This window comes from Narcine bancroftii, chromosome 1 (assembly GCF_036971445.1).
Source record: "Narcine bancroftii isolate sNarBan1 chromosome 1, sNarBan1.hap1, whole genome shotgun sequence".
Classification (NCBI taxonomy): Eukaryota; Metazoa; Chordata; class Chondrichthyes; order Torpediniformes; family Narcinidae; genus Narcine; species Narcine bancroftii.
In genome coordinates this window covers 392,856,729-392,866,845 of record NC_091469.1, presented here as the reverse complement: position 1 = coordinate 392,866,845, position 10,117 = coordinate 392,856,729, and positions in this window count along the sequence as shown.

The following is a 10,117-nucleotide window of genomic DNA, read 5'->3' as shown; positions in this document are numbered from 1 at the left end:
CACGGAAGGTGGGTAAGTCTCCCAGACCAGATCGATGGCATCCTTGGGTTCTGAAAAAAATAGTGGTAGATATTATGGAGGTATTGGTAATGATCTTTCAGGAATCAATAGATTCTGGAATGTCCTGGAGGTCTGGAAAATCACAAATGTCACCCCACTATTCCAGAAGGGAGGGAGGCAACAGAAAAGAAATTATAGATTGGTTATTATAACACAAACATTTGCAGACACCTTGGTTGAAGAAAAGCAAAATGCTAGAGAAAGCAGTTCTAACAGCGTACTATATGCAGTGAAGAAAAAGATACATAACCAATGTTTTGGGTTTGAGTGCATCAAGATGTGGGCAGGCACCTGAAAAAATGATGAGGATGGGGGCAGAGGGAGGAGCACAGTCCAACAGGCAGGAGATAATAGGTGGATAAGGGAGGGAAGACACACCAGCAAAAAAGGGGAGAGGCCTTTAGTCGATGTTAGCCATCAAGCTAGAGAGAACCGAGATGGAAAATTAGGTGTTGCTTCTCCAATTTAAGGGTGGTCTTGGTCTGACAGTACACAAGGCCATGGACAGACATGTCAGCAAGGGAGTGGGGTGAGAATTGAAATGGTTGGTGTGATAGAATTTAGATATGTTTTCAGGAGATAAATTGGGGCAGGGTTTGTTAGTGTAGATCAGATGCAAAGACTTTAAAACAGATCTTATTTAAAATACTGGAGCTCTACTGATGCTAGATATGTCGGGGGCTCAGAGCCTTTGCAAAAGCTTTGGAGAGTGCCCAAGAGACTTCACTAATGGATTGTTGTTTACAAAAAGGCAACAGATGAAAGATCTTGTTGGAGCAGTATTCTGTCCAGAGGGGAACTTGCTGTTCTGAGAGGGTCATGTGGTTTTGCAAGAGAGATCGATCAGTTCTACAATGATACAGTCAGCAGCTGGGACTGAAACAAGACAAACTGGCAAGCTTGAGGAAAACACCATTTGGAAGATGAGTTGTGAGCGCTTAATTCAGCCTGGTCAAAGCCCTTGTGGTTCATGCAAGAGGAGAGGACTGGCTGTCTAATGTTTCACTTGGAATAAGCAAAACAAAAAAGAACTCTGTGGTGACCTGAAAGCAAGAGGTTATCATCTGAAGAACCCTGAGGGGGCAAGTTTCTTCGGAAAGACATTGAAGTGGCTGGGTGTCCAGAGCATACAAAAAATATTTCTCTAAAACCGACAAGATCCTTCCTAAGCGGTAACCACTTACCTTTCAAGCACCAAAGCCTGGTGAACTTTATAAATGTTAAATTCTGTGCACAGTATAAGAATTGTCTGCAACCAGTAAACTTGGAGGAATGAGAAGTGAGATTGGACTGTGAACCAAAGAACTTTTCTGAACTTACACATACATTACATACGTGTGTGCTTAGAATTAGAAGGGGGTTAAATTAGGTTAGTTAAGTCAATAGTGATAAGTTAAAGTGTGATTCTGTTTTTATGTTTGAAGATAATTAAAAGCAACTTTTGTTTAAGTAACCATTTGTCTTGGTGAATATCTATTGCTACTGGGTTTTGGGGTCCTCTGGGCTCGTAACATTGGCCACTAGGAGATCCTTGTCACTGATGCTCACAGAACTAAGGTGCTCGGTGATGCATCCAGTCTCTCTAATATAGAGAAAATGTCACATCAGTGATTGGGAAACTGTTGGAATTGATGGTCAAGAATGAGGTTATGCAGTACTTGGAGGCACATTCCAAGATAGGTCAAAGCCAGCATGGTTTCCTTCAGGGACAATCTTATTTGAAAAACCTATTGGAATTCTTTGAAGAGGTGACAAGCAGGTTAGTCAAAGGAAATGCAGTGGATGTTGTGTATTTGGATTTTCAGAAGGCCTTTGACAAGGTGCACATGTAAGGCTACTGAACAAGAGTGTGTAGTATAACAGGAAACAGATTAGCAGGGGGATACCATTTGCTGATTGTCAGGAAGCAGTGAGCCAGATTATAGGGATTATACCCTGGTTCATTGGCAGTGGTGATCCATACAAATCTGTGTTGGGACTTCTCTTATTCATGGTGTTTATCAATGTCTTGGATTAAGGAAGTGTGGCCATTTGCAGATGATATGAAGGTAGGTGGAGGAACAGGTAGTGTTATGGAAACAGGAAGGCTGCATAAGATTAGGAGAATATGGGCAGAGAAGTGGCAATGAAATACAATGTCAGAAAATGGACAGTCTTGCACTTTGGTAGAAAAATATATGAGCAGGCTATTTTTTAAAAATGAGGAGAAAATTGAAAATTCCATGTTGCAAAAGGACCTGGGAGCTCTCAAGCAGGATAACCTGAAGGTAAACTTGCATGTTGAGTCAGTGGCGAAGAAGGCAAATGCAGTGCTCGCATTCATTTCAAGAAGAATAGAATACAAGAGAAGAGCAGGGATGTGATGTTGAGGCTTTATAAGGCACTGGTGAGACCACACATAAAGAGTATTGTGAGCAGTTTTAGACATATGAGAAAGGATGTACTAATGTTGGAGAAGGTTCAGAGGAGGTTCACAGTGAAAGGGTCATCATATGAGGGTGTCTGAAAGTTCTTGGCCTGGACCTGATGGAATTCAGGAGAATGAAGGGGATCACATTGAAACATTTTGAATGTTGAAAGGGGTGGACAGAGTAGATGTAGAAAGGTTGTTTCCCATGTTGGGAGAGTCTGGGACAAGTGGGCAAAACTTCAGGATTGAAGGGCATCCGCTTACAACAGAGATGCAGAGGAATTTCTTCAGCCAGACGGTGGTATATCTGTGAAAGTTGTTGTCATAGGCAGTTGTGGGGGCCAGGTCATTGGCTGTATTTAAGGCAGGCCAGGTCATTGGGTGTATTTAAGGCAGAGATTGATAGTTTCTTAATTAGCCAGGGCATCAAAGGTTAAGGGATTAAGGCCAGGCAGTGCGGATGAGTGGGAAAATAGATCAGCTCATGATTGAATGATGGGGCAGACTTGATGGGCTGAATAGCTTACTTCAGTTTTTAAAAATATTTTATCTAATACTTCATATATGCAGTGTCTACAATTATTATAATATACAGATATCAAAGAAGAACAAATTGATTATATACATGATGCTTTTCAACCCATCCCAAATTCCCTCCTACCCCAAAAAAGATTTAAAAAATATATATATATATTGAAAAATAAGGTATGTGAAAAAAAGTGAAAGGAAAAATAACAAAGAATCTTGGATTGCAGAGAGAAATGTCGTCCAGTGCAACTCATTAGTTCCAAAACATATAGAGTAGGATTCTGCAGGATCAAAGGGGTAAAAAGGATATCACTATAAATTTAATCCCATGACCTGAGTATATGGGTGCCAAATTTGTAAAAACAGAATATTTATTTCCTAAATTACAAGTAATTATTTTCCAAAGGGATACAAATTTGCATGCCACCTTGACAAGGTTAAAGATATATCCGATTGTCATGCAATTCCAATACATTTTCTCACAACTGCTAATGCTAAATTAACAAATTTCAATTGATAAGTTCAATTTAGAAGCTGTACCTTCTATATTTCCTAATAAAAGCAGATCAGGATTTAGCAGAAAAACAACTCCTGTAACTTGTAAAAAAAAAATTACTTATAGATACCTAAAAAGGTCTCACATTTGGAAAAGGCCTCGTTGAAAGATCCTACATCCTTACCACATCTAAAAAATTGATCTGAGAAATTTCATTTCAATCTATACAACTTCTGTGGTGAAAGATATAATTGATGTAAAAAATTGTATTGAATGAATCTATACCTTACATTGATAGTATTAGATGTAGAGTCACTACATAAATTTCCCCATATTTGTTGATCTATCCTAATATTTAAGTCAGTTTCCCATATCTGACTCGATCTATACAATCCTAATTTAGGAGTTTCTTCTTGCAATAATGAATATATCAAAGAAATAATTTTTTTGACATTCCCACTTCAAATAAGAAGCTCTACCTCAAAAATAGACAAAAATATTGCTGTCCCTAATTTATCTCTCAAATATGCCCTTAATTTAAAATAACAAAAAAAAATAGTATGTGGTATATCATATTTATTCCTCAACCGTTCAAACAACATTAATTGTTCTCTCTTATAGACATCCTCCACATTATCAATTCCTTCATGATACCATATATTTAAAAACAGATTATCTCTTGAAAGACTAAAGGACGATTAATCAATGGCATTTTATTCCAAATGTTGTGTAAATGTTTCAATAGTGGTGTGGCTTTATCATCAACCCACTTATATAAATTCTTCTGATCTTTTCTCTAATTTTATTCAGTTCTATACTAACCTATGTCGGTTTTACATTTTCAAATAAAGAAGCAAGGAATCTCATTTGTGCCGCTCGATATTGATCCTTAAAATTAGGGAGCGGTAATCTTCCTAATTCATATTGCCATGTTAACTTCTCTATAGAAACTCTTGCCAATGTACCTTTCCAAAGAAATGTCCTTATTTGTTTATTTAATTCTTGAAAAAGAAATTGAGGTAATAATATTGGTAATGTCTGAAAAAGATATTTGTATTCAGGGAAATACATTAATCTTTATACAATTCACCCTTCCAATTAAAGTTACCAGTAAACTTATCCAATTTTTAAAGTCTTTCTCAATCTTTTTAAGAAAACAAGAATTCAAATAATTCAATTTATACAAATTCTTCAAATTGTTATCTATACATATTCCTAAATATTTAATACCTTCCTTTGGCCATTTAAACTGTGTATCTCTCTCACACTGGGTATAATCACCTTCTGCCAAATGCATAATATCACTTTTATCTCAATTTATTTCATAACCCAAAACTTTCCCATATCCTTCCAGTTGGGCATAAGGTTGACCCAGGTTTAATCAAATATATTAAAACATCACCTGCAGCAAATAAACTAATTTTATGTTCTTCTTGGCCTACCCTAAAACCCTTAATTTGTAAATCCAAGCAAATCATCTCGGCAAGTGGTTCTATAGCTAAAACAAATAAAGCTGGTGACAAAGGACATCCTTATCTATTTCATCTTGTTAAATTAAATGGCAAAGATACCTGTCCATTTGTTATTACTTTAGCTTTAGGATTGTTATATAAAGCTTTTATCTATTTTTTTAAATAATCCAAATCCAAACTTTTCTAAAACCTTAAACAAAAAATCCCACTCTAATCTATCAAATGTCTTTTCTGCATATAAAGCCACTGTAACACTCAAGCCACCTCTTTTTTATGCTAAATGAATTATGCTAAGTAACCTAGCTCAACAAGAGGAATTGGCAGAGGCAGTATAATTACAGTATTTAAGACATTTGAATAGCCACGTGGATAGAAATAGTTTAGAGGGATATGGACCAAATAATGGAACCTAGATAAGAAAGGGAATTCTGGATGGTAGTGAGGCAGGAGGTATAGGAACAAATGTTCTATATCCTACAATTGCAGGGGAAATTGCCAAACTCCATTCTTCCATTGTTGTTCTCTTTCCAATCCTCCTTCCAGCGCTATTACCCATTTTTGTTGCCTCTCCATCTTGTTTACCTCCTAGCCACACATTTCAACCAATGGATTCCTTGCCCATCTGGTTGTCAGTTCTTTGTCTTTCCCTTAACAGTTTCTATTGTCACCTTCTTTCCTACCAGTACAGGTCATCTTTCTACCATACTCTCCAAGATTCTGACTCCAATTTCATCATCACCATCCTAATTCCATCCATTTTTTCCTCATCTGCTTTCACCTATCATCCACTGCCTGCCTCCCAACACCACCTCTCCCCCTCATTCATCACCTCTTGAATGATACATAATGAAAACAAGCCCTTCGGCCCAACTTACCCATACCGACTGAAAAACTCCACCAAACCAGTCCCACCTGCCTGTGTTCAAGTTTATGATCATCTAATAATTCATTTTTTGATGTTTGGCATATCTATGGAATAAAAAGGATAAAGCATTGTTTTTTGGGTTTTTTAAAAAAACTTTTGACATTTGAAAGACAAGTATAATATACCAAATAATACTATTTTTTTCTTATTATCAACTTAAATCATATTTTAAAAAGTTAGGATTGAATTTTAGATTACCTGAACAAAGTTAATTTTAATATTTAATAACTGATATATTTATTAAAATATTTATTACTAATATGTATATAACATTGCAAGACTATACAGAAAAAATATCTATTTAAATCTAAATTCAGATGGGAAAGAGATTTAAATATACAGATAAAAGTAGTATGGTCAAAACTATGTTATGAAGTGTAACTTACACAAATCAATATCAGATTTCAAATGGTACAATTTAATTTTTTTTACATCAATTATATTTTACTCCACATAAATTACATGGACTTAATTCAAATTGCTCTGATCAATATTTTAGATGTAATAAAGAGGTAGGAACTATTTTTAATTTTTTTTTTTTTTTTTACATGCAGTGTGGCAATGTGGAAAAGTAGAAAATTTTTGGGAAGATATTAGTATTTTATTAGGACAAATTATGAGGATACAAGACCGAAAAATATTTTTGTTTGGTGACATTCATTATTTGAAGTTAGATAATTATCAGAGGAAGTTTCTAAGTGTAGCAATAGCAAAGAAATGTATGGTGGTAACATGGAAATTAGACAATAATGTGGGTTGAATAGATGGCAAATGGAATTACAAAATTGTATACTATTAGAGAAAATAACGTATAATTTACGGAATCAACCAGAAAAATGTTATAAGATTTGGAAACCTTACATGGATTTCATTGGTAAGAGTTCATTTACAGTGTCTGCTGCTCCCACTCACCCTAGTTAATTTAGAGGTTTAAAATTTTATCTGTAAATTTGAAATGTAATTAATCAATGAATTATATGATAAATTCAGGTAGGCTTTTTTCATTTTTTTCTTACTGTTTGGGGAGGAATTGAGGAGAAAATATAAAATTATGTTTTTTTTTGCATTGTTTTATTATCCTGTATGATCAACAGACAAGCATGCTGTACTTGATATTGATCCAAATGAAAAATAAAATTTTCCAAAAAAGTTTATGATCATCTAATTGTACATACACAATCCAATGAAACAGTGTTTCTCCATACCACAGTATACACACACATACATTACAATCATATATATGTAGAGATGATTGAATATATAAATATTTTGGGATGATTTACTCAGTTACAGGATACTTATCAATCCCACAGCATGTGGGGGAAAAAAACTATTTCTCAGCCTGGCAGTCCTGATATTGATGCTCTGGTATCTCCTTGATGGTAGTAGTTCAAAGATACTGTGTGCTGGATGGAAAGGGTCTTCTATAATTCATTGAGCTCTATTCAAGCAAAGCTCCAGGTTAATGTTGGCAATAAGAAAAAGAGACCCCAGTGATCTTCTTGGCCGTTTTGACGATCCTTTGTATTGATTTCCATTTTGGTGCTTTGGAGCTACCATACCACACAATGATGCAGCCAATCAGAATACTAAAGGTAAAGTCCCATTATTGTCATCTAATAGTACTTTTGTCTACTGTAAACCAAAGTCACCACTTTGACCTGTGCTCCTCAGAAACCTACAGCACCTGATGTTCCTAGGCAGTTTCCCCTCAAGTACTGACCAGTTCTGTGCCTACTTAGCTTCCAAGATCAGACAATCCCAGACATATTCAGGCTATTAGGTGCTGTATTACTCTCAATGGTTCTCCTATAAAAAGTTGTCAAGATGGGGGCCGGTAGCCTTGCCCTCTTCAACCTCCATAGGAAGTGTAGGGGCTGCTACACTTGTTGTTGGTCCAGGATCATTCAACTTTTATAGGCACACCAAGGAACTTTGTGCTCTTCACTCTCTCTACAACACCACCATTGGTGTGTAGTACAGAATGGTCAACCTTCAGTGTCCTGAAGTATACAATCATCTCGCTTGTCTTGTCCACATTGAAACTCGGGTTGTTGTTCTCATGACATTTTATGAGCCTTTGAATCTCTCTGTACACTTCATTGTTGTGAATGAGACCAACTCTTTTTATATAATCCACAAACCTGATGATTCTTTTGGAAATGAAACTTGCAATGTAATCTTCAACCAGCAGCATTAACAGTTGAAGGCTGAATATACAGCCCTAAGGTGTGTGTGTTGTGTTCAAGAATAGGTTCAATGGATTCAAAGAGAATCAAGGCTGGACATGTGTTATCAATAAACAGTGGGATTTAGTTACGCACAGGAGAAGTCACAAAAGGGAACCCACTCATACAGACCAATCCAGAATAATACACAAATAACTACACTTTGGGTACGAATAAATTGTTGCTAAATATTCTGAACTCCCGATTGGGAATCTAAGGGTTGAACGCACAATACCCACCCACCCACCCACAGGCCCAGCACACTAATGAACAGTAAATTAATTACAATTAATAAGTCTGTCAAATGAACCTGGTTTCCTGCACTGACCAACACACAGGATCCAGGGCAGGCACATTGCTGTCAGCCCTCCGATGCCCTGCCGTGGCCAGCAGCCTGGACTTCAGTTCTGGTCTCGAGGCAGCAGCCAAAAAGATACACCAAACAGGCTCCACACATGGCTTTTCAATGCAGGGCCCAATCACACGACTTGCTCAGACCAATCGCAAGTCAGTCTCACCTGTGGGCAGATCTAACAATTGAATGACACCCAGAGGACCAATCACACATCAACCTCACAGGTGGGCAGTTCTAACCCTTGATTGGCAGGTGAGGTCATTTCTGATCTCAGGCTCGCTGGAGGTCACATGACCATTCACAATCCACATTACATCCCACCCCTCGGAAGTCACCACACCATGCCAATCCATTTACAGGCTAGTACGCCACAGACAAATTTCACACAACCCATATCCACTGATGACCCACCAACCACCCCTTCAGCTTCCCCATGGGGAAGGGCCTGGTCCCTGGCTCATTAAATTTGTTCATTTGCTCTCAAGTGTAGCAAGTGGCCTGGAATGTAAGTGCCCTGCTTCTTACTGACAACAGCATTGGTGCCACCTCCGTCCACGTGCAGGTAGTCCAAGGCCATCTTAACTCCTCCTAATGCTGAAGTGTTGCAGCCACTTCATTGGCCTGTGTCCACCGCGATGGCTATTAGTCTGGGTGCTCCTTCAGATCTATGAGATATATGGTGACACACATCCCAGATAGCAGGCGCTGTACCATCCCATGGGTAACAAGGGGTCGACCTGACAGCCATCCATCCAGGACATGCCATTTAGCCCCCCAGGGACCACCAACTTACACTGGTCTGTGAGCTGTGGACCCTCTCATTGCTGAATACTGTTGCTGTTTGCATTCTCACCAATTGCTCAGACCAGTGCCAGCTGTACTGTCTGCACAAATATTCCCAAGACCTGCTCACAGTTCAAGGACTTACTCTGAGAGTAGGGACTTTGTATTGGCCAGATTGTGCACAGGGAAAACCTGTCACCCACCCCACTCCCACCCCACCCCGGCTAACCACCCCATTGGGAAGCTGGATGTGCATTGTTACTAGTGTGGGGAGAAGTGGTCAGCAATCATTGCCTTCCCAACACAGGAACATCAAAGCCCACAGAGCTTGACAGTTTTCCCCCAGATTCTTTGTTTTCAGTATCAGCAGGGATCAGTGTTCACAGCAGTCCTTCAGTAGTATTCAAGTTGTTGGCTCTCTTGGTGTATTCATCAGCCATGCGTCCAACCGCCACTCAGTGCTGCCATCACGGTTACAGCTTCTACAGGTAAATCATCCTGTGAATGAAGGAAACTCACTCTCTCCAGATTAGTCTGTGTGGGTGCGTGTAGACAAGCCATTCCCGTTTCCTCCAGTAATGCCACCCATTGCATATCTCAAAGTAAATTGACATTATTTACAGAAGATTCACATGGAAGATTGCAACAGGGATAAGGTGTGCGCATATACACACATACACAAAACTAATTAGAGTACACAGTGCTGTTATATACAATCAAGGAAAAGAAACAATACAATACCTGCCACCCCTTAACTCAGTACAGGCATGACTTTATGCTACTCAGGACACCAACTAAGACACCCCCATCCCTTTACGAGTGCACACTTTACTGAATGATTTCTCCAGTGCCGTTCCACA